Here is a 24,620-nt window from a genome sequence, read left to right on the forward strand (position 1 = left end):
TGTTCCGGACGAGTTCAAGGACAGAGGTTTTTATTCCCGGTACTTTGTAACGGAAAAGAAATCAGGGGGATGGAGACCGATACTAGATCTTTGCGACCTCAACCGTTTCTAACGAAAATAACGGTTTCGAATGGTTACCTTAGCTACAATCATCCCAGCACTTCAGAACAGGGATTGGTTCACATCCCTCGATCTTCAGGATGCATACTTTCACATTGTGATTCATCCGGCGCACAGACGATTCCTACGCTTCCAAATCGGTACAGACCATTTCCAATACAAGGTCCTGCCGTTTGGTCTCTCATCAGCTCCACGGGTTTTCTCCAAGACCCTGGCTGTCGTGACCGCATATCTTCGTCGTCTACACATAATGATCTTTCCATACCTCGACAATTGCTTAATCAGAGCCCAATCATTGCAGGAAGCGTGCAATGCTACAGAGACAACACGCACGCTATTCCAGGAGCTGGGTCTCATTCTCAATGTTCCAAAGTCATCATTGGAACCACACCAAACAATACAGTTCATAGGCACTCGTCTAGACTCTATGACCGAGCGTGCATCATTACCAATGGAAAGGTTCCAGACGATGCAGGATTTGATCCAGATCTTGCTCATCAGTCCAACGGTTCCCATACTATGGTGCCTACAGCTTATGGGACACATGGCTTCCACAACATATGTGGTCAAACACGCAAGGTTACATTTTCGATGCCTTCAACATTGGATGGCACGAATCTGTCCCCCCAATGTACGCGATGTCCACAGGACAATAACGGTTCCCACCCAGGTCAAGAAATCACTAGCTTGGTGGACAAGTCCAGACAATCTATTGTCGGGCGTACCCTTTCATCGCCCTCAGCCGTCGGCGCAGTTGACAACAGATGCGTCACTCATCGGATGGGGCGCATACCTCGGCCCCGAACAAGTACAAGGCCTATGGTCGCCAGACGAATCGTTGATGCACATCAACTTCCTGGAGCTCAGGGCAGTGTACAAAGCATGTCAACACTTCCTTCCCATCATTCAGGGACAAGTCATACGAGTCCTTACGGACAATATGACAACCGTTTATTACGTAAACAAGCAGGGTGGGGCCAGGTCCCACTCCTTGTGTGCAGAAGTGGTACGTCTATGGAACATATGCAATCACCACAACGTCTTTTTAATCGCAGAATATCTCCCGGGCCACCACAATGTAACGGCCGATGCCCTCAGCAGGCATTTTTCTCTCAAACACGAATGGGAGTTACATCCCACAGTGCTCTCAGCAATATTTCAACGATGGGGATTTCCGCTAGTAGACCTCTTTGCCACTTCTCACAATGCGAAATGTCCTCAGTATTGCTCGAGAGCGGGAATTGGGTGAAATTCAAAAGGCGACGCTTTCCTTTACAACTGGGGACGTCACCTACTTTACACATTTCTACCCACACCCCTGATTCCCAGGGTAGTGGAGAAAATTATTCGAGAAAGGGCCACAGTAATCCTAATAGCCCCCGCCTGGCCCAGGCAAACGTGGTATCCATACCTCCATCGCATGTTGATACATCCTCCGTGTCCTCTACCAATTCGGCACGATCTGCTCTCGCAAAATCACCGCTCCCTTCTCCATCCGCAGGTGGACCATCTCACTCTCACGGCATGGTACCTAGTTGGTTCCGACAGTCAGAAGTATTATGCTCACAATCTGTCAAGCACATTTTACTAAACAGTAGAAAATTATCTACGCGAACTACTTACCTCTCAAAATGGTCACGCTTCTCATCATGGTGTTTCCAAAAGGATCTGAATCCAGTCTCTACACCTCTGCAGTGTATCCTGGACTACCTTGTACACCTCAAAAATTCGGGCCTTACCTGTGCTTCCATTAGAGTCCATGTCGCTGCAATAGCAGCCTTTCATCAGCCTGTCAACGGATGTTCCGTTTTTTCCCATCCGACAACGAAAAGGTTCTTCAAAGGAATGTCCACCTTGTATCCACATTATACTCAACCAGCGGATCCTTGGGACCTCGAAATGGTCCTGAATTCCCTGAAGGGCAAACCCTTTGAACCGCTAGCAACATGCAATCTATATGACCTGTCCATGAAGGTCATTTTCTTGTTGGCAATTACTTCCGCGAGGAGAGTGAGTGAGCTAGCTGCACTATCAGTCTCTCCTCCCTATACGGTTTTTACACACCAAGCGGTGATATTGCGAATGCAACCACGTTTTCGTCCCAAAGTGATCTCTCGTTTTCACATCAACGAACCTATAATTCTTCCTATATTCCATCCCAAACCACACGCTTCACCAGAACATGCGCGCTTGCACACTTTGGACGTCAGACATGCTCTCGCCTTCTATATTGAGAGACCCAGACCCTTTCGAGTGGCGGACTCGCTACTAATATCAATGGCGGACCGTTCTAAAGGTCGCTCATTGTCCGCTCTCCTCCACTATTGTACAATGCATAAGAACTTGTTATAAACTGTGAAAGAAACCACTGCCTTCAACCCTGAGGGCCCACTCGACTCGGGCGGTTGCTACGTCCACTGCATTCCTCAAGGGAGTTCCCTTGATAGATATCTGTAGAGCTGCTACGTGGTCTTCCAACCTAACCTTCGCTACACATTATGCCATCCCTAATCTCTTAATACCTGATTTGGCGGTGGCGACAGCGGTGTTATCCTCAGCTACAGCATGCTAGCTCCGAACCCTCCTCCATTCGTGAGCTACTGCTGTACATTCACCTACAGTGGAGCACCCACGGGACACTGCTCGAAGAAGAAAAAGAAGTTACTCACCTTGTGCAGTAACAATTGTTCTTCGAGATGCGTGTCCCATGGGTGCTCCACGACCTTCCCTCCACCCCTCTTCGGAGTTTTCTATACTTTGTGTCTTTCAGAGCAAGAGGCAGGAGGAACTGGCGGGAGCCGGACCATCAACGCTCAAACGGCGCGAAAAGCCACGAGCTGTACTTCGCGCATGCGTGGTCCGGCAGACTACAGCTAGAAAAGATCTCTGATCTGCGGCGCCGGAACAAGCCCGACACCTACAGTGGGGCACCCATGGGACACGCATCTCGAAGAACAATCGTTACTGCACAAGGTGAGTAACTTCTTTTTTTCATTAGGAATGTAAAAGAGCAGTCGATTGGTCAACTACCCAATAAACCTATGCTTATCGGGTAGTCGAGTCGACTGCTCACTTCTTCTCCCTTGCTGCCTCTATATCAGATGTTACCTCTATAAGGATGGTAACTCATTCTCCTTATAATAACACATCTGGAAACACATGAGGAACAAAGACTGAACAGGGAGGGGAGGAAATGATGGTCCCAGGTAAAGGGATGTGTAGCCGATGTATAAAAACTAAGTAGCAGGCAAAAGATTAATTGTGTACTCAATACAATTTGTATCAAGTACATGATTAGTTGATAAGGAGCCGCTGCAGCTCTGCAGTTTAAATGTAGTAGGAGCAGGGCGTGTTGGGTGTCTTATACTACATTTAAAAGGCAGAGGCACAGTGATCGGGGACCTGGCATGAGCCGGGACTGAAGCAATCCTGGCTCATGCTAGATCCCTGGCTCATGCTAGATCCCATGCGGGGAGGAAGGAAGAGCTGGTGCTGTGGGTGAGAGGGAGCCAACTTAAGAAAGCAGGGGGCAGCAGAAGTGCAGCAGCTCTACCTTTTAAATGTAGTAAGAGCCATCCAGGTCTTCCTACATTTAAAAGGCAGAGATGCAGCATGGGATCTAGCATGGGATCTAGCTCCTACTACATTTAAACTGCAGAGCTGCAGCGGCTCCTTATCAACTAATCATGTACTTGATACAAATTGTATTGAGTACACAATTAATCTTTTGCCTGCTACTTAGTTTTTATACATCGGCTACACATCCCTTTACCTGGGACCATCATTTCCTCCCCTCCCTGTTCAGTCTTTGTTCCTCACGTGTTTCCAGATGTGTTATTATAAGGAGAATGAGTTACCATCATTATGTCATTTCCCTCCTTTTATATCTTCTTCTCACTCACTAGAAAGCTCTTTTGCTATGACCTGGATCAAACAGTTCCCACTGCATAGTGCTATCTCTGAAAGGTTTCTATTGTATACATCCTAGGGTAAAGCTTGTGCTTGTGCACATTTCCTCAGTAAGCTGTTATTATTATTTGGCCTTTTTGCTGTTGTACATAAAAGGCTGCTTGTGGATCTTTTCAACATCACAACATGTTTCAGTAACATAATACATAGCCAAACTTCGTAACTTCACATACTACAATAGTGATATTAATGTCTAGCAGATCAAGACTTTTAGAATGATGCTTCCCAAGACATGGGGGCTGTGTCTAGACTGGCAAGTTTTTCCGCAAAATCATCTGGCTGCTTGAATTTCCACAAAAGCGCTGACGATCTCATGTATGATTGTCAGTGCTTTTCCGGAAATACGATGCTGCTCCCGTTCGGGCAAAAGTCTTTTTCCGAAAAACTTTTGAGCAAAAGGGCCAGTGTAGACAACTCAGATTTGTTTTCCGCAAAAAAGCCCCGATCGTGAAAATGGCAATCGGGGCTTTTTTGCGGAAAAGTGCGTTTAGATTGACCACGGACGCTTTTCCCAAAAAGTGCTTTTGCGGAAAAGTGTCCTGCCAATCTAGACGCGCTTTTCCAAAAATGCTTTTAACGGAAAACTTTTCTGTTAAAAGCATTTCTGGAAAATCATGCCAGTGTAGACGTAGCCACTTTGTACAAAACATATCCTAATTACATGACATGGTGAATACTGGGGTGCCAGGGTGTCACGCTATTTTAACTGAGATAGGCTAGAACTGTTGTTGTTGCTGTCATAGTCCAGTTGATTTCATCACAGGTGGTGTTTCAGATTCAGCTGGAGCTGGTAATATTATCTTGATTCCTCTGTTTGGCCTGGTTTCATCAGGATATATCAGGGTAAGCATGATGGTCTGGGGTTCCAGGAAATAGTAAGGGTGTTATAAGAGAACTGGATTTAACACACCGTATATACTCAAACATAAGTCCATTCATTTATAAGCCAACCCCCCAAGCTTACAGGGAAAAAATAGTAAAAAGTCACTGACCCATTTCTAAGCCAATTCCAGGGAACAGACTTCCAGTCCTAGCTCATCAGCATCAGCACTTGCTGAGGGACATGCAGACTGCAGGGCACGGAGTCTTTCAGCTCCCATTGACTGCTGTTTGCTGTTCAGCAGCCAATGAGAGCTGAGAGGCTCCATGCCCTGCCGTCTGCACTTAGACTCTGCAAGCAAACAAATGTCCCAGCAGAGTACAGCAGAGTCCACAGCACCTCCCAGGGTCACTTTCCAGCCCAGCAGGGCAAACTACTGGCGCACTGAGATGTTTTATCCACGTGGGGCATCTGCAGGCTCCGTCTGTCAGCTCCCAGTTGCTACCATTGGCTAGGGGAGCTGAGGAAGCAGCACAGGCCAAGAGACATGCTGGCCACTGCTCCCCACTGCTCTCTTTGACCCGGTTTGTCCTGCTGGGCTGGAAATTGAAGTTTGCTGACCACTCTTCCCCAGTGGTAAAAAATGTGAATTACACCGACCCATTTATAAGCCAACTCCCGTCCTTCACAGCAGGATTTTTTCCAAATTAATTCAATTTATAAACAAGTATATATGGTAACTTACAACCATCTTGTTTTCTTAACCCCATAATCCAGAAGCAAGGAATAATTTGGCAGACAAAACAATTGCAGCATGTTACTAACAAGGTCAGATTCATGAGAAGAAGAGAAGGGGGGATTTGAAGAGCTGGCCTTGAGTCTGGATGGGTTTGTAAGTTTCTTGCTGGAAGAAGCTTTGCTGACAAGCTAAGAGACTAACACCTAACTCCCCAAAGGGTAGGAGAAAGAATGACCATCAGTACCCTGCTGCTAAATCACTCAACCCCAACTTAGACTTTGGGTAACTATATGTATCTGGGGTGCTTCTGGACTATTGTTAGGTTATGTGTGTGCCCTTTAGACTCATTAAAAATAAAAACGAGGTGGAAGCATTCTTGTATGTACCAAGCATTTATCATACAGAGATTCTGCGTCACCCACTGGTTTTTATTCTGACACTGCCTGGAAAATAGAGACTAGTTATCACAGCTTTGGGTTCAGACAACCCTGGGTAACAGATTTCTGTGCCAGTTGCCAAGAACTGGTGAAGAGGAAGGGGATGATTGGTACACAAGCAGTTGGCTGCAATAGGGGCTAAAGGACAGTGGGACAGGGCAGCAACCTGTAATTCCCATGCTGTAATCTGTGAGTCAATTTATGGATACATTCTGTTACTGGGATTCAGAACAAAGGCTGCTGGTCTGGTTAAATAATATTTAAATCCTGGGCTTGATTTGCAATTCCGGTCGCCCTCATTAGCCTCCCTACATCGACCTAGGGGGCTAGTGTAGACATACCCTGAGTGGAGTTGGGAGAGTAGATGGGAATAGTGGCTGTGATCAAAGAGGCTTATAGTCTAGGGCAAGGTTGGGCAATAAAAAAATGATAGTCCACCAGGGTTAGTCACTGGCAGGCTGCTGATGCTATATTTACCTGCACTTCCGCAGGTATCTGGAGATTGCAGCTCTTGGTAGCCGCAGATCACCATTCCTGTTTAATGGGAGTGGCAGGAAGTGGCAGAGATCAGGACACCACTTCCTGATGCTCCCATTGGCCATGAACAGTGATCCACAGCCAACAAGAGCTGCAATCATCCGATACCTGCAGAGGTGCAGGTAAATATAGAGGCGGAGGCCTACCACCCTGCAGACAGGATCCAGCCCGCAGGCCGGAATTTGCTCACCCATGGTCTAGGGGAAGAAGTTAGGCTACAGTTAGGCCCTGATTTGAATACTCCTTATTATGAGACTCAAGCATGTGTCTCCTGGGTCCTTTTAGGAGGTCCCTATGTAGCCCCTTGCTCCAAACACTGGAAGAGCTGCAAAAATCCCCCCACTCATAGCCCCCACAGTAAATGTAGAGTGGGGGAGGTTTATGGTTTATGTGAAATTTTCAGGAGGGAATTCAGACAAAATTTACTGGTAGATTCAAATGCTAGTTATTCCCTGATTAGTATACAGAAAAAGAACCTGTTTGGATCTCTGGATGGAGTTACAAACTTACAAGGGGTTTAATGAGGCAGAGTGTTCTCCTCTTTTGCAGAAAGATCTTGTATAGGATGGGACAAAGGCAACATAAAGAGCAATTTGACTTGATGGATTTGGGAGCTGAGGGAATTCTGGGAACTGATGCTTTGAGAGAATTGAGAGTGCTATTTGACTTCCCCAACAGAGTTAGATGAGAGATGACCCTGACACACTTGGGAACTTGTAGAGAATTCAGTGAATTACTGTCTTGCAGCCCTTTAAAGCATCTGAAGAACTGGAATGACCCTAATGCTCCCTGGAAGTTCTAGCAGTTGCACCAAAACACTGGAGGCTGTGTCTAAACTGGCCACATTTTCCAGAAAAACTTGCCAGCTGTCTATACTGGCCACTTGAATTTCCGCAAAAGCACTGACGATCTCATGTAAGATTGTCACTGCTTTTGCGGAAATACTATGCTGCTCCCGTTCAGGCAAAAGTCTTTTTCCGGAAAACTTTTGTGCAAAAGGGCCAGTGTAGACAGCAGAGATTTGTTTTCCGCAAAAAAGCCCCTATCGCGAAAATGGAGATCAGGGCTTTTTTGCGGAAAAGTGCGTCTAGATTGGCCACGGACACTTTTCCACAAAAAGTGCTTTTGCAGAAAAGCATCCTGCCAATCTAGACGCGCTTTTCCGAAAATGCTTTTAACAGAAAACTTTTCAGTTAAAAGCATTTCCGGAAAATCATGCCAGTGTAGACGTAGTCTGGAAAGTGTGGACTAAGAATAAAAGAAAATGTGGTAAAATTGATGCAGAAGTTCTAGTCACAAGCCGTGATCCTGACCCCCTCCCCCACCTCCCCAGAAGCAGTATATGTATCCGAAAGAGGCCAAAACCAGCTTAAAAAACTGATTGATTGGCTTAAAAATGACAGCAAGACCTACAGGCTTAATATAGATTTTTGCCCCCCTAATTGTATGATTCGCTTGTGGCCTGTGTAGTGTCAAAGGGTATGTCTACACTACCACCCTAGTTGGAACTAGGGTGGTTAATGTAGTCATACGAACTTGCAAATGAAGCCCGGGATTTGAATTTCCTGGGCTTCATTTGCATGTTGCCGGGCGCCGCCATTTTTAAATGTCCCTAGTGCGGACTCCGTGCCCGGGGCTACACGCGGCACGAACTAGATAGTTCAGAATAGGAAGCCTAGTCCGAACTATCTAGTTCATGCCGCGTGTAGCCGCGGGCACGGAGTCTGAACTAGCGAACATTTAAACATGGCGGCACCCGGCAACATGCAAATGAAGCCCCGGAAATTCAAATCCCGGGCTTCATTTGCAAGTTCATATGACTACATTAACCACCCTAGTTCCAACTAGGGTGGTAGTGTAGACATACCCAAAGTATCAGGAGGTGATGGTCTTCTCTGTCAGAGGGGCCCAGTGTTTTTCAATTTTAGATGTGGCCAATGTTTTTGATGATATCTCTTTACATTGGGATAGTTACTAAAAGTTTGTTTTTAACCTTTGAAGGGATTTACCTCCAGCAGTTCTAGTAAATCAGAGCTGACAAATTTGCTGAGCCCTGTGTGGATGCTTGCAGCACGGTTGTGAGCACAAGAGTCCCCAGCTTGGTGAGAAATAACTTGGACATGGATGAGTTTAAGTACTTGCTGTTAAAATTAGTTTAGATGTGTAAAATAGTAACAGAGATGTAGAGGTGTTAGTCTGCTCTTGCTGAAACAAAAGAGAGGACTATGCAGCACTTTAAAGACTAACATGATGGTTTATTAGGTGATGAGCTTTCGTGGGCCAGACCCACTTCCTCAGATCAAATTCTGGAAGAGAATTGGCATTACCATATATACCAAAGGAATACAATGAAAAATAGTGAACACATTATAAAACGGACAAATCAGATTTAGAACAGAACGGGGGTGAAAGGGAGGGCTAGTATCTATGGGTATGTCTACACTACCCCGCTAGTTCGAACTAGGGTGGTAATGTAGGCATACCGCACTTGCAAATGAAGCCCGGGATTTGAATTTCCCGGGCTTCATTTGCATAAGCCGGCCGGCGCCATTTTTAAATGCCGGCTTGTTCGAACCCCGTGCCGCACGGCTACACGTGGCACGGGCTAGATAGTTCGAACTAGCAAGCCATTCCGCACTATCTGTACGCCTCGTGGAACATACAGTGCGGAATGGCTTGCTAGTTCGAACTATCTAGCCCGTGCCACGTGTAGCCGCGTGGCACGGGGTTCGAACAAGCCGGCATTTAAAAATGGCGCCAGCCGGCTTATGCAAATGAAGCCCGGGAAATTCAAATCCCGGGCTTCATTTGCAAGTGTGGTATGCCTACATTACCCCGCTAGTTTGAACTAGCGGGGTAGTGTAGACATACCCTATGAGATAATGATACTAGGAGTGATAATTGGGGAAGCCATCTTTGTAATGGGTAAGGTAATTAGCATCTTTGTTAAAGCCTATTCGTAAAGTGTCAAATTTAAGCATAAATGACAGTTCTGAGGTTTCCCTTTGTAGTCTGGTGTTAAAGTCTCTTTGAAGTAAGATACATGTAGTAAGGTCATTAAGACTATGCCCAGGTTGGTTGAAATGAAAAGAAACTGGTTTATCCTTGTGAAGATATCTGATGTCTGATTTGTGGGCATTAATTCTTTGGCGAAGTATCTCCGCTGTATAACGAAGAGCAAGTTTTGTTTGCGTTTTAGATTACTACAGCATGAATGTTGGAAGATACTGGAGATGATGCAGTTCTGTGAGCTGCTTTTACTCATACTTGGATCACAGGCCTAGTCCTCTGCTGATGTGCATTCAGAGCCTGTTGTGATCAAGGCATGGTGAAACGTCCCATGGATGGCAATGGAGTGTAAAGTGAGTCATTCCACAATAGACATCACTGTGGGACTTCAAAAATCTCTGTGAAAACTGACTGTGTCACATGTCAGTGAGAATGTTGAATGGAAATACCAATTTGAACACCTGCCACACGACTGTGCTGCCTTCAGCCACCCATTTCCACCCCATTACAAAACAAAAATAGAAAAATGAAAGTAATTATTTTGAAACCATAACCCTGTTGCTCAATCACTAGATAACACCTCAGACTTTGGGCAACTATTAGTATCTGAGGTGCGTCTAGGTTATTGCTAAGTTTTTATGTGTGCTTCAGACCCCAAAAAACCAGGATGCTTAGGTGGAAGCACTCGTATATATACCAAACATTTATCAGACAGAGGTGCTGTGTCCCCCACTGATTTATTTTCCTGGCATCACCTGGCAAACAGACTAGTTACCAAAGCTCCAAAGCTCAGATAAACTTGGATAGATTTTAATCTATTAGAGTTCTTTGAAGGGGTTAACAAACATGCGGACAAGGGGAATCCAGTAGATATAGTATACTTGGATTTTCAGAAAGCCTTTGACAAGGTCCCTCACCAAAGGCTCTTGTGTAAATTACATGGCCATGGGATAAGAGGAAGGTCCTTTCTTGGATTGAGAACTGGTTAAAAGACAGGAAACAAAGGGTAGGAATAAATGGTAAATTTTCAGAATGGAGAGGGGTAACTAGTGGTGTCCCCCAAGGGTCAGTCCTGGAACCAATCCTATTCAACTTATTCATAAATGATCTGGAGAAAGGGGTAAGCAGTGAGGTAGTAAAGTTTGCAGATAATACAAAACTGTTTAGGATAGTCAAGACAGAAGCAGACTGCGAGGGACTCCAAGAAGATCTCACCAAACTGAGTGATTGGGCAACAAAATGGCAAATGAAATTTAATGTGGATAAGTGTAAAGTAATGCACATCGGGAAAAATAACCCCAACTATACGTACAGTATGATGGGGGCTAATTTGGCTAAGACAAATCAGGAAAGAGATCTTGGAGTTATCGTGGACAGTTCTCTGAAAACTTCCACGCAGTGTGCAGTGGCGGTCAAAAAGGCAAATAGGATGCTAGGAATTATTAGGAAAGGGATAGAAAATAAGACCCAGAATATCTTAGGATATGTCTACGCTACCCTCCTATTTCGAAGTAGGAGGGTAATGTAGGCATACCGCACTTGCAAATGAAGCCCGGGATTTGAATTTCCCGGGCTTCATTTGCATAAGCCGGGTGCCGCCATTTTTAAATCCCAGCTGGTTCGAACCCCGTGCCGCGCGGCTACACGCGACACGAACTAGGTAGTTCGAACTAGGCTTCCTAGTTCGAACTACCGTTACTCCTCGTGGAATGAGGAGTAACGGTAGTTCAAACTAGGAAGCCTAGTTCGAACTACCTAGTTCGTGCCGCGTGTAGCCGCGCGGCACGGGGTTCGAACGAGCAGGGATTTTAAAATGGCGACGCCCCGCTTATGCAAATGAAGCCTGGGAAATTCAAATCCCGGGATTCATTTGCAATTGCGGTATGCCTACATTACCCTCCTATTTCGAAATAGGAGGGTAGTATAGACATACCCTTAGTCTGCATCTACACAGCAGGCTGTTATTTTGAAATAGTGTCAAAATACTGTCAAGCTGGGGGACTTCTTACTCCAACTCCTGTAACCCTCACTGTATAAGAATTAAAGGAAGTCAGAGGAAGAGTGTTCTATTTCAAAATAAGTGCTGTGTAGACGCTCACTATTTCGAAATAAGCTATTTTGAAATAAGATACGCAACTGACATAGCTCAATTTGCATAGCTTATTTCGAGTTAAGCCCTGCAGTGTAGACGCACCCTGACTCATAAGCAGAGAGGAATATGGTGACAATCACCAAGAGTGCACTGCAAGCAGACCAGATGGTGCTGAGGGCACTGCAGAAGAAGCCGCTGAATGCTCCTGAATTATGAGGGAATCAGGAAAAGAGGGACAGGGCACTTTTGATGCCAGCTGGTATGCCAAGAACATAGAGACAATTAGTGCTAATACTTACGTGGTCAATATTGGGGTCAACGGTACAGTAACCAACTGATTTTGGCAGTTACAGGAAAGGGTTAAATGGCCCATTGTGCATCTGGGAGAAATCATGATGCCAGTGAGTACTGCCCTTAAAGGACAAAGAGGAATCTCTATGAGTCCTGGAAAGATCTTGGTCCATCTTGTGGGATCTTTTCCTTGGAGGGCCATAGGAAGAAGAATTATCCCTCTACCTCGTTGGGGAAGCAGCAGATCTCAAGCTGGGAACAACATCCTGTATTGGCTCTGAAGGAACTATGGGGCTGGAGGTTCTGTTGAGGTCCCTGATGCCAACATGGGCCTTCTGTCCTGTTGTAGAAGATTCTGTTTCATATGCAAGTGCCTCTCTATGGCCAGTCTCTTTTTAAACTTGCAGATGAAGCAAATTTCTTTAATGTACCTTTCTCCCATGCACAACAAACACCACATGTGTCGATTACTATTGGGAATATCCACCTCATATGATGGACAATATTTAAACCCTAATAAAGACATAACCTACGGTAACTAACTATCTATCTATCCTCTATCCATCCTCACTCATTGCTCTGAACGACACCTAAGGGAGTACTAAGCTATACTAATTATATACAACAAAGTCCACCCAAAAACTGAGATAAACAAATGTGAGATAAACTGCCACACAGAATGCTCCAACTCTAGAAGGAAGTAGTGAGAAGAAACTTGGAGCCAAGGGTGCCAAGACAGGACTATCCTTAAATAACTTGGGAAGAGGCTAACGGGCCAGAAGGTAAATGTGGGATGGGAAAATGTGTCCAGCTTTAATATGCTCAGCACATGCGCACATTTGCAACTACTTGAAGACCATTATGGGGCTTTTTGTTGTTTTGTTTTGCTTTTAGAAATCACAATAGAGTATGAATATAAGATTTTTTTGGTTCTGAGTTATATGTATCTCTCCCACCCTAAAAGATAAGCATTTACTGCTTCCTTGAAATTGCTTTCATCATCTCAATAAGATATCAGAAAATGGCTATGAATGGAAGTAGTCTTTTGTTTTCAGGGATAATCTGATTTCTGTTATCTTCCTGAGCCCGCCTGTCATTTACAGATTGTTTGTTACTCCTATATTACAAAAAAGCAATGTTGATAAGTTGTAGACTATCTCTGATGATATGGCAAATACTGCTTTTGTATCCTTGTGTGAAGGGATGCCGAGACCCCGCACTGAACCCTGGGGGGTGAGCATCTTATTGACGCTGCCGGGGAGAGCTTACTGACGGTGCGCCAGATACTCCCGGGCTGCGGCGCTGCTGGGGAATGCCGGGGCAGCCGCTGGAAGGGGGAGGAGTGGACCAACCGGCACGCCAGTGTAGAGGGCGGGGCTTACGCCAGTGATGTCAGAGGGACGCCCGGCCGGCGTCTGGGGCGGCGGGAGATTTAAAACCTGCCCGGGCAGCGGGGGGAGGGGGGCAAGGAGGAGCCAACCCAACGGAAGAGGGGGAAGTATCCGGAGGCGCCTCACTGGAGAGACTTGAAGAGCCAGTAAGGCTCATCATGGAGGGGAGAGGGGCGAACACAGGAAGGGGTACGAGGAGGAGAAAGGAAGTAGCCCAGGGCAGGGCAGTGAACCAAGCCCATGGGCTGACGCGTTTAGGGTCACAACCCCGTCAGCCAGACTGGGACTGCGGCGTAGTCCAAGTCCTTAGGGCCCTGGGCTGGGGCCTACGAGTGAGGGTGGGCCTGGGACCCCCTTTCTCCTCCATCTCGGGCGGAGGCCAGACTCTGCGAGACATCTGGGCAAGCGACTAAATCCTACGGCAAAAAAAGGCTGGCCGGCCAGGCTTAAGAGGGCCTGACGCCCCGAGATTGGATAAAGAGGGGGGAGGACCGGAGATGACGGACCCACCCCCAGGGGCATGGTCACACCTTGTAGAAGTAAAGTTTTATTGTATCTAAATTTTCCTTATGATTTCAAAATCCTCCTGTGAAAACCAGTGTCTCTCATCTGTAATTGTGTCTAGGAAAAAGGAGAAAAGACATCATTTCCAAGTCTATGCTGTCTTAATCCCTCTGAAGTTTGGAGGAAGGACAAGTGTGTTTTTCTGCCTCAAATGCGTCTCTAAAACTTATTCAAAATCCTCCCAACTAACACTTTGCCTCTTAATGTTGCAGAAGACAGGAACTGGGTTGGCTCTATGTTCTCCAATATCTCCGCAGTATGTTTCTCCCTGCTGATTGTATATAAGGGCACACACAGTCCTTTAAAAAAAAATCTAAGTAAATCAACAGATGCAACTGGCAGAGAGAAAAATGTGTAATTTGTATTTTGTTCAGTATTAATTATAATGTTTTATCCTTTGCAGTGGGAATGCTCTTTTATTATTGCTCTATAGATGAACATCAAACATGTTTACCAGATTGTCACCAGGGCCTCAAGGCTCCTCCTCAAGTAAAGCCTCAATCTCTTTATCACCTAGGATCTCTGTAAAAATAGTTAACATGGCTACCAATCTATTTGCATTATGGATATTTAGGCATGGAGAGAGGGGGAAATCCTGTCTCCTGGAATTTTGTTAATTTTTCATATATTATTCCTAGGTCTGCTGTTACTGGGAGGTGTCTGTTCAACAATAATATGTTGTTTCTTCCAAGAATGCAATTAAGATGTCCAAATCACTTCTGTCCAAGAAAAATATTATTTTTCTTTTCCTCCCTCCTACTCAATGTAAACAAACAGACTGCTAACTGTTTTAGCACAGGTTCAGATACATCTAAGGGGAATATTTTTTCCTGACTCTCCAGATCTTATGGCTACGTCTACACTGGCACGATTTTCCAAAAATGCTTTTAACGGAAAAGTTTTCCGTTAAAAGCATTTTCGGAAAAGTGCGTCTAGATTGGCAGGACGCTTTTCTGGAAAAGCACTTTTTCTGGAAAAGCATCCATGGCCAATCTAGACGCGCTTTTCCGCAAAAAAGCCCAGATCGTCATTTTCACGATCGGGGCTTTTTTGCAGAAAACACTACTGTGCTGTCTACACTGGCCCTTTTCCGGAACAGTTTTCCGGAAAAAGACTTTTGCCTGAACGGGAGCAGCATAGTTTTTCCGGAAAGGCACTGATAATTTTACATTAGATCGTCAGTGCTTTTCTGGAAATTCAAGCGGCCAGTGTAGACAGCTGGCAAGTTTTTCCGGAAAAGCGGCTGATTTTCCGGAATAACTTGCCAGTGTAGACACAGCCTGTGTGTTTCCCTAATGTATGTCTACACTACAGAGAAGACCGAAGTTGCCGCAGTTCATCTTACAGGGTTCAAATTAGCAAGTCTAGTGAAGACATGCTAGTTCAAACTGAGAGGGATGCTCTGATCATTGCTGGTAGTCCTACTTCCACGAGTAAGGGAAGTTGAAGGGAGAGTGTGTTCCCTTCGAATTCCTGCAGTATGGACAGCAGCAAAATTTAAGTTAAAGTACTTTGATTTCAGCTATGCAATTAACGTAGTTGAAGTTGCCTATCTTAATTCAACCTTATCCTGTAGTGAAGATGTACCCTAAATGGACAGATTCTCATGTTTACATTATAACAATATCTTTTTGATTTTTCTTCCTTGTGTTTCTATGCTATAGTTTATTTTTTTGAAGAAGGTGAAGGTTAGTTAGTTGATTTGAGGGTTTGTTTTGTTTAGCTATTAGGAGAATTTTTGTTTCCTTGAAACAAAGATAGCTTTCAAAAGGAAGGTGTTTGGGAAATGACCATAGTGGCCTCATTTACCATGGAGAATCATTTAACTTGTGGCATATGTTTATTGCCCTGCTTGAGCCAGAAAAAAGAGAGTAGGTGCCTTCTGTGAACAGCGTTCAGAGTAGTCATCTCATAATCTCCAGAGAAAAAGCTGGCACTATAATCCTTAAATCTGCATATATAAGCTGATTTTTTTTCTCCTTTACAGTGGGCTAGTGGATCAGCACAGTTATCACATTCTGATTTTAGGAAGGCATTGGGGGGGGGTTGTGGTGGCATTTTTTTTGTTTTGTTTTGTTTTTGGGGTTGTTGGGTTTTTTTTTCATTCCAGATATATTTCTCTGTCTGAAAAAAGTACTCAGCACAGTGATATCTCTCACAAAACTTGCATTAGAAGTATTGTTAACCAACATTAGCAAGATATTTTTTTGAATTTCTGTAGCCAGCAACTGAAACTGAGGGGCTACGTCTACACTGGCGGCTTTTTGTGCAAGAACAATTGTTCTTGCGCAAAAACTTGCCAGGTGTCTACACTGCACGTATGTTCTTACACAAGTAAATTTACAGTCTCGCATCGGAAAACAGGGCTTCTTCCGGAAGAGTTATTCCTCTTCCCACGAGGAATAAGCCGTCTTGCTCAAGAGAGCAGTGTAAACAGGCAACCTGAATTTCTTGCGCAAGAAACCCCTATGGCTAAAATGGCCATCAGAGCTTTCTTGCGCAAGGGAGCATCCACACTGCCATAGACGCTCTTGCGCAAAAGCACATGCCAGTGCAGATGCGCTCTTGTGGAAGACTTTTTGCACAAGAACTCTTCTGCAAAACAGTTCTTGCGCAAGAAGCTGCCAGTGTAGACGTAGCCAGAGTGTACCAAACTGCCATTAATCTGGATGGAGTTACTGTTATTAGCAATTCTAGGTGGACAAATACTTTGCAGAATCCTTTCAATCTGTTAAAAAAGACAGATGTTACCCTCTCCACTCCACTAATCAATAAAAAGCAGCATTTCAATCAGGGGTGAGGAACATTTTTTGGATCAGGGCCGCTGAACCACAGAAAAATCAATCAGGGGCTACACAAAAGTGAGAAGCAAAAAATCAACCAACCTAGCCCTCACTAACATAGCCCCCCACTGAGAAGCAGAAAGACATTCCCTCACATTCCCCTCATAAACCAGAGCCTGGGGGGGCCGGGCTAGTAGATTTTGTGGACTTCCCTATGCTTTGGAGTGGGGCAAAAAATGAGGGATTCAGTTTGTGGAAGGGATCTGCTGGGAAGCAGACTTGGAGTGTGGAGTCTGTGTAGAAGGGAGGGTGTAAGAGTGGATTGGGGGTTGCTGGGTCTGGGAGGGGGTAGGGTTCAGGAGCAAGCTGGGGGTGAGAGGGCTGGGTGAGAGGTAGGGTACAGGAACAGGCTGGGGGTGCAGAGTATGCGTGATGGAGGGTGCTTACATGGTACAGCTATCTGAGGACGCACATGGCTCCATGTGTCACCACTCCCAAGCACTGTCTGCTGCTGCTCCTATTGACTGCAATTACAGCCAATCAGAGCGGTGCGGGGAAAGCTTCCAGGCAGCACTTTGCTGCACTGCTGTTTCCCCAGCAATGGGGAACCAGAGGGAAAGCGGCAGCATGTGGAGCCACTTTCTCTCCCCGACAGGCAGAGGCTGTGGGTCCAATCTGTCCCTGGCTTGCCTGACTCTGGCCCGAGACTTGGAGCTCCCATTCCTTCCAATAGGGAGCTGGCACTGGCACTCCAGCCCTGCAAGGGTGCAGGGCTGGAGTACCAGTACCGGCTTTCCAATGCTGAGTGGGGTGGGAAAACCCAAGCCTCAGGGGCTGGAGTTTTCAGTTTCCGGGACCTAGGTTCCCCACCCTTGGTTTAAATAATTACTAAAAATAACAACTAATATTTGAAAGATTAAAGTAGTGTCAAACTAGAACTTTGGGCTGTGTCTAGACTACATGGCTCCATCGACGGAGCCATGTAGATGAGGGTTGTGGGCAAATGGAAATGAAGCGGCAATTTAAATAATCGCCGCTTCATTTAAATTTACATGGCTGCCGCGCTGAGCCGACAAACAGCTGATCAGCTGTTTGTCAGCTCAGCGCGCTAGTCTGGACGCTCCCCTGCCAACATCAAAGCCCTTTGTCGGCAGCCCCGTTATTCCTCGTGGGATGAGGTTTACCGGGGCTGCTGACAAAGGGCTTTGATGTCGGCAGGGGAGTGTCCAGACTAGCGCACTGAGCCGACAAACAGCTGATAAGCTGTTTGTTGGCTCAGCGTGGCAGCCATGTAAATTTAAATGAAGCAGTGATTATTTAAATCGCCGCTTCATTTCCCTTTGCCCAATAAACAAATCTACATGGCTCCGTCGACGGAGCCATGTAGTGTAGACGTACCCCTAGAGGCTTAAATATGACAGCATAGTGACAAACTACAACTTGTAATCTAAAAGTAAAGGATAAATGTAATACTTTGTTTCCTCCACTTCTGTAAGAAAATAGATTTTATTTTCTTTATTGTTTACCTGTACTAAAATCATTACGAACAAGTAATAATTCCTAACTTCTAAAGGTGTTTTTTTCCAGTTGGTATTCATATACAGCCAGTCCCCGGGTTACGTACAAGATAGGGACTGCAGGTTTGTTCTTAAGTTGAATTTGTATGTAAGTCGGAACTGGCGTCCAGATTCAGCCGCCGCTGAAACTGACCAGCGGCTCACTACAGGAAGCCCAAGGCAGAGTTGCTCTGCCTCGGGCTTCCTGTAGTCAGCCGCTAGTCAGTTTCAGCAGCGGCTGACTTGGGGACGCCTGGGGCAGAGCAGCTGGGGTGCTGCCGGGTTGGTCCAGTAGCGCCGAGGAGCGGCATCACTGGACCAACCCGGCAACACCCCAGCTGCTCTACCCCAGGCGTCGGTGAGAAAAGCCTGGTCTGCTGGGGGGGGGCACACTAGCTGGGCCCCCCCCAGCACACCAGGGAGATGCGGGCAGCGGGACCACTGAGACGCGCCGCGGTCCTGCTGGCCGTGGCGCGTCTGGGCTGTCCCGCTACCCACGTTCTCCGAGGCTTTGCTCCGCGTCTCTCTGGTCTGCTGGGGGGAGGCCCCCATCAGACCAGGGAGACGTGGGCGGCGGACTGCCGAGACGCGCCGCAGTCCCGCCCGCATCCTCCGCAGCTTTGCTCCGCGTCTCCCTGGTCTGCTGGGGACCTCCCCCCAGCAGACCAGGGAGACGCGGAGCAGCTTTTTTCGCCCCGGAAGACGCAGGTGGCAGGACCACGGCACGTCTGGGGGTCCCGCCGCCCGCGTCCTCCGGGGTGAGAAAAGCCCCGTTCGTAACTGCAGATCCGACATAAGTCGGATCCGCGTAAGTCGGGGACTGCCTGTAGCACCTTCTGGGGAAAAAACAGACTTCCTAAAGATAAACTAATGATGAACTTCCACCTGCAGATAAACACGGTGGATAGCTAAATTCTGCACAAATTGTTAGATGCTAAAATATATAGGTGCTAGCTTTCTCCTATCACTACAAAATACGAATATGCAAGTTCTTCAGGGAATGGATTGTGTTTTCAAAGTTTGTGCGTAACACTTAACATGCTAGTCTCCCAAACTTGAACTTTTGCATGCTACCATTTGACAAATAGTAACAATAAGCATTCATTGATCTATATTTTATCCCTCAAATCCCATCCAAGCAAATGCTAGAGAAAGGACAATAAAAGGGGGGAAATGTAGCTTAAAGGCATATAGGTTTCATTAATTTAGTATTAAAAGATGTTTTCTTTCATCTCACTTTATGATTCAAAATTTCTGATTTAAATTTATAACAATAAATGACAAATAACAGAAGGCTTGTAGAGGACAGAGGTCAAATTTGTATGTTAAAGGGAACAGGAATCAGGTATAAATATCACATTCATCATGGAGCACTTCCCAAAAGTGGAAAGCTTTAGCACACCCTATAATTGATTCATACAGTATTTTAATGTCTGAACTTTGAATGATGGACGCAAATTTGAAACCTTACTGTTAATGGAATAAACAATACACTTATGAACTTCTTCAGATGATTAGTACATTTAGAGTTATCCAGTTACATGTGTTCAAAAAGTCTCTTATCTTCACAGATATTAACATTCATTGATATTTGTATGTAGTGTACATATATAAAGCTCGGTCTCTATCTGTTATTTTCATCTTAACACATCAAAGCTATCAAGATTATCATAAATTGGCTATTACTAATAAAAACTCAGTCAATCAAGTATCAAAATCTGCCCTCTTAACTTATTTACTTACTGCAATACCTAAAAAACTGTGTTGTACCCACGAAAGCTAACGATACCATCTACATGTTTTGTTAGTCTTTAAAGTGCTGCTAGACTGTTCGTTGTTTTTTAAGTTTTTCCAGTTACAGACTAACACAGCTACTCCCTGTTTTGCACTATACAAGGTTAGGTTGACATGGGAATCCAACCAATTATCCTTATTAAGAATATTCTAATCAGAATTCAAAACAACAGTGAAACTGAAACTGACGAGCGGTGGACTTGGGGAAGTGGCGGAGCAGAGCAGCTGGGGTGCTGCCGGGTTGGTCCCGCAGCGCCACCCCTCAACCCCCTGCTCAGCGATAACTACTGCAGTCTGAGGGGAGGGAAGCCCGCTCCCCTCCTGGAAACTCTCAGCAATGGCATGGGGCTGAGCGCAGCCGGAACGGGGCAAGTTCGGGGACTTAGCTCTCGCCTCCTTTCCTCTGATGCTGCTTGCAGGCCAGTGGCTGGGTTTCCCCAGCTGGCCTGTCACTGGAGGCTGCGCGGGGCTTCCCCCGCCTTCCTGCAAAACAGCGGAGGGTTCGCCCCTCACTGCGCCATTCCCCGCCCACCCCCCGGCCGGATGCAGTGCGGGTCCCAGCAGACCCGTCACAAGGGTATAATCCCCTTCCCCCCTTCTCCCCTTCCCTTTCCCAGCTGCGAGCGCCCATGGGGCTCACAGCAGTATCAATTGTCCGGAGCACTTCCGGGTTCCAGTTGGTGCTGGACTATCGGGAGTGCCGGACCACTGGATGCCGGACAATTGGAGTTTTACTGTACTCAGATAATCTCTTCACAAGAACAAACAAGTATTTGGTTTAGTATTTAAAAATAAAACTAAAATTAGATATCAAAAGGATAACCACCTGCGTGTATAAAAATGTATTGCATAATGACAAGAATATATTCTAATGATATGAAGGTTCCTGGATACTCCGACCAAACTATTATTAATACTTTTTACCACTCAGTAAAAAGGGTTTTACAAAAACGTTTCATCTCAGACAATATAAGGTGGCTAACTTCAATATAAGATTTCTATCTTAAAAGAAAACCTTTCTTTTACAACTCTGATGACAGTGAGAACTGCATAATAAAGAACTAAAAAGCCCTCCATTTCTTATTATTGGGAAGGCCAAAAGGGAATTCTATGCCAAGATTATTAGATGAGTGAAGTCAAGTTCCATATTGCCCCAGTTGAGAATATCCTCTCCAGTTGAGCCTGTCTGTGCACTTTGATTTTCCTCAGCTTGCTATCGGCGATGCCTCAGGTAAGGAAGCAACAGTTCAGAATAGCTTAAGTAGCTGGAAGTGGGTAGAAACAACACAGAGACCAGTTGATCCAAGTTGAAAAGGTCAGCTGGCCTGTAAGCAAAGCAAGTCACACAAGAAGCAAAAAGAACTCTTGATCTAATAACAGGGTGGAAGAAAGTTCTCTCAGCAGTTCTGGAAAGCGTTGTAGAAGTGTTCAGAGACAATAGTTCATAGTATATAGAATGCACTCTGCTCATAAGTTTCAGTCTCATAATACAAGAATAAAAGTTCTGATGCACCATCTAGCTGGTCAGCATTTTTTGAAAACGAAGCCACCAAAATACCTTAATGTAAAAAAAACAATAAAAAGTTAATATTTATACATAGGACAACTACTTCATTGGTGGAGGGGGGGCTGTGTTCTGTGACTTCTTGCTTTATATTTATTAATGTTGTGCAGGTTCCAATCCTGGATCACTCTGACAAACGCTGTCAGTCAGGCTGAGAGAACTATCACCCAACATATGACAGTCCACCCAGGTTAATTTCAAAAAGTATTTCTGAACTTTAGCTCCCATAAAGAGCTGCACTTAGCTCCCATGTCACTTTTTCTCAACCGAGCTGCACATTTTGCCTCTTGTTACACAGCGCAATGAATCTCAACAAAGAAGGTACATCATTCAAGGCAGCCTTCACTTTCTAAAGTGTAACAGAAGTAGCTGGGCTATTATACACTAAACAAATCCATTGTCTGCCCAGATCTTTAGGGACCTCTGAAGATCTTCCATCTCCACATAAGCACATCCTCTCTGAGTTAAGCTGCAGTGGGAAGAGCCAATGGGATATATCATTGACAATTCTCTTTTCCCTTTATTTCCAGTGGATGGATCAAACTGGAGGGAAAGAGAAAGTGGGCAGAGAAGAATACAAAGGAATAGAAATAACAGAAAAAGGACAAACAAAATGGAATTAAGAAAAGAATGAAGTCAGCACATAAAAGAGGAAGAAAATGAAATGAAAAAAAGTAATACAAGATGACAACTTTTATGCTGGTACATTTATTTTTAATCTATTTTAGTATATCTCCATTTAATTTTTGATAAATTAAAAACCCACAAATAAAAAGAGATCTGCAAATGAGTAAAACCACCCACAAGCCTTAGCCTAACCCCTACTTGACAGCCTAAGAGGCAAGAAAAGAGTTATGAAATCACACAGAGGACAGGTTATGTTTGAAAATAATTTTCTAACAGTCACTTCACCACACAAGTGTAACTAAGGACACAGAGTTTCACTAACAGAATTTTTGTATTAATGTATTTGTCTGGTGACACACAAACCAGAACAAAACCAGTCTCAGCTTCAGATTCCAGGCTGAGTTCACTTTATTGCCTTTTTCAAACCAACTTTCTTATACATGTAATTGAGAAAAATTATTCAGGAATCATTGATGCATGATAAATGTAGTATCCATGATGTCGTATTTACAAAATTATTTTTCAAAGTAAAAGTGCTTTTTAAGAGTTCCAGTGCTAGGAAATAAAAGCGTGTCTTGCTATATTAGTTAATTATTATTTTTTCTAAGTACCCATGATGGATTAGTCCTCAATTATAAAGCATCTCCAATTTTAAAAACATTTTGTTTTTAAAACAAATTTCACACCATAATAATTACAGTGGAAGAACCTTTATATTGTGTTTATGATGCACAAGAGATCGATTCTCTTCAAGAAAAAGATGGGAGGTATTCAGTTAACTGAACAATCCAACTGGTTAAGCATTCTTGGGTGCTTCTAAAATAAATTTTGATCAGAATGTTGACGATGTTCCTAGCCTCTGTTTACAAGAAGCTGGGAGTAGATAATAGGGGATGGATTACTTGATGATTACCTATTCTGTTGGCAGATAGGATCCATTTTACACTGAGAATACTGAGCAATCAACTAGACGAGATGGAAGGTACTAGCAGTTCTCTTAATGAAATGTCTCATCAGGAGAGTTCAAATAAGTGTATTGACATTTGTCCTTAAACTTTAATACAATGCAAATAGTATAATTAATTAACAACTAATTTTTATTGTTTGGGCTATGTTTTATAGCATAAGTGAGTTATATTCAGGGAGGCATGTTTTCAATGACCATAGCATTCTCCTTCCCTCAAAGAATTATGCTTCAGAATTTAGGCTTTCTTTTATATATATATATATATATATAGATATACACACACACACACACCAGGTACAACTACTTGTCATGGTTGCAAAGTAATTCTTTAATGTGTGACTCAATATACACCAATGTGGTGGTATTCTACTGAGTTTGCAAACAGTCTGGACTCTTAATGAAGAATTTAGATTCAGCTTGTTGCAAAGTATACAGGGTCTTGATTGTATCGATTTTTGCTTAGTCGCCAACGGCACTCAACTAAACTTTGTGAGTCTTCTATGTGTAAATTACCTTACAACAATGAAACCACAGAAGTACCCACTCCACAAGTATGACTACTTGAAATGCAGATGCTTATTACTCTTTTAAAAACCATACATTCAAACATGAACAATGACATGGTTGATGTATCAAAATCTAGTACTGTTTAGAGACATGTAAGCTCTGTCATATCTTGTACTCCACTGATAACAATATACTAACAAAAACCAGTTTACAAGTAACATACAATCAAACTCTTTTATTAAGGAATAAAATAATCACTGAAACTCAATGGAGCTTACAAAAAAGTATCTTCATTTTAATATGGTTGTGAAACAGATCTCTTAACCTAAAGTAAGTTAAGTATAATTGAGTATAGTCTTGCTTTAATACTTATTGGGCATAGTCTTCCAGTTTCAACAAGACAAATGTAAAAGGTCTTAAGCTACAAAATAAGTAATCATTTAAAACTTCATTTTATTTTACACATTTCAAATACATTTAAAAAAAATTTTTCTATTGTAATCTAATGTTAAAACGCAATATCATGTGATAGAAAGGACATATGAATGACAATTTTCATTTTTCACCTCTTTAGCGCATGATTCAAATTAATCTTGATTAATAAAGCAAAATTAGTTTTGATAGCTTATTTCAATTAACAATAAGCGTTAGACAGTTTGACAGACCAGCACAACAAGGGCCATTTCACATTACAAAATATTCACAACTTTAACCGAACATATTCGTCATGATTTTGCATATAATGTTACTACACAAAAGACCTCTATGCCACTTTTTGGACCAGCCTAAGGTATAACACTAGAATCTGAATTATCTACCTACAGGAAACTGCATGTGCTATCTTTCAGCTATA

General features: G+C 44.1%; 1 protein-coding gene across 1 annotated transcript in view; it reads right to left on the reverse strand.

Moving 5' to 3' along the window:
* PLCZ1 (phospholipase C zeta 1) overlaps positions 1–24,620 on the reverse strand; it is a 118,786-nt gene that overhangs the window by 86,365 nt on the left and 7,801 nt on the right. The gene's annotated exons all lie outside the window — the stretch shown is intronic.

Source organism: Pelodiscus sinensis, chromosome 1 (assembly GCF_052426305.1).
Source record: "Pelodiscus sinensis isolate ZL-2025 chromosome 1, ASM5242630v1, whole genome shotgun sequence".
Lineage (NCBI taxonomy): Eukaryota > Metazoa > Chordata > Testudines > Trionychidae > Pelodiscus > Pelodiscus sinensis.